This window comes from Carlito syrichta, unplaced genomic scaffold, assembly GCF_000164805.1.
Source record: "Carlito syrichta isolate Samal-C Ts95f unplaced genomic scaffold, Tarsius_syrichta-2.0.1 Scaffold308238, whole genome shotgun sequence".
Classification (NCBI taxonomy): Eukaryota; Metazoa; Chordata; class Mammalia; order Primates; family Tarsiidae; genus Carlito; species Carlito syrichta.
The window spans coordinates 674,542-676,055 of NW_007252334.1; positions in this window are offsets into that span (position 1 = coordinate 674,542).

A 1,514-nucleotide genomic window follows, 5' to 3' on the forward strand; every position below is an offset into this window, starting at 1 on the left:
CTCACCTCAGCCTCCCAAAGGCGCGGGATTACAGGCTGAGCCACCAAGCCCGGCTATTACCTAGTTTTTAAGAACATTCTATCCTATTAAGAAAGATACTGCCAGGCGCAGTGGTTCAAGCCTGAAATCCCACTCTGGGAGGCTAAGGCAAGAGGATTGCCTGAGCTCAGGAGTTCGAGACCAGCCCAGGCAACTTGGTGAGACCTTGTCTCTACAATAAGTGAAAAAATAAGCTGGGCATGGAAGCGTGCGCCTGTAATTCCAGCTACTTGGAAGGCTGAGGCAGAAGGATCACCTGAACCCAGCAGGTCAAGGCTGCTGTGGCCATGAGTGTGTCACTACACTCCAGGCAGGGCAACAGAGTGAGACTCCAACTCAAAAAAAAAAAAAAAAAAGAAAGAAAGAAAGATACTTTACTAATTCCAGCTAAAATAATAACCAAAAGCTGATGCCTCAAAATAACTCACTTCCAGCTATCTAAGAAAATATAAGATTTTTTTTTTAAGTAAAGAAATTTACATATGTGCTCTTTAATAAAGTACTTATATCCTTTGAATGCAGTTTTTCTTTTTTTTTTTTTTTTTGAGTTGGAGTCTCACTCTGTCACCCAGACTGGAGTGCAGTGGCCACTCCCGGCCACCGCAGCCTCAACCTGCTGGGCTCTGGCAATCCTTCCGCCTCAGCCTTCCAAGTAGCTGGAACTACAGGCGTGCACTACCCTGCCCGGCTAATTTTTTGATTTATTGTAGAGATGAGGTCTCGCCTGCCCAGGCAGGTCTCGAACCCGCGGGCTCAGGCAATCCACTCACCTCAGCCTCCCAAAGGCGCGGGATTACAGGCTTAGCCACCGAGCCCGGCTGAATGCAGTTTTTCAACCTCAGCATGAATGACTATGGACCCAAATCATGGTCCTGGTGGATTGATCTGTGCACTACAAAGATGTTTGGTGGCATTCTTGGCCTCTCCCCCAATAGATGTCACTAGAACCTCCCCAGCTGTGGCAACTAAAAATGTCATCATTTTTCCTACAATCCTACAACAACCCAACAAAAACTACCACCCAGCAAAAAAAGTTTAATGCCCAAAAGCTGATACCCAAAGATAGTTCATTCCAAGTTATACTGCAAATACTTTCTTCAAGTAGCTTTGGTAAATAAGTTTAAAAAATGGAGTCATTCACAGAGTGGTTTTTTTTTTAATACATAAACAAAGTTTTGCTCTTTTGAAAGTATGAAATTGGTGTTTTAAAACCAAATGTTTACTGCATTCATTTGCTCAATCACTTAGTTATGCCAATAGAACTACAGGAAAAATATGTAAATCTAGCACACCACCTAACTATGGAGTGAAAGTTCTTGACAGAATCATAACTAAGTAAATATTTTTATACTGATTTTCATTCTTTAAAAACAAATATGCAGCCAGGCGTGGTGGCTCACACCTATAATCCCAGCACTTTGGGAGGCCAAGGTAAGAAGATTGCCTAAACCCATGGGTTCGAGACCAGCCTGGGC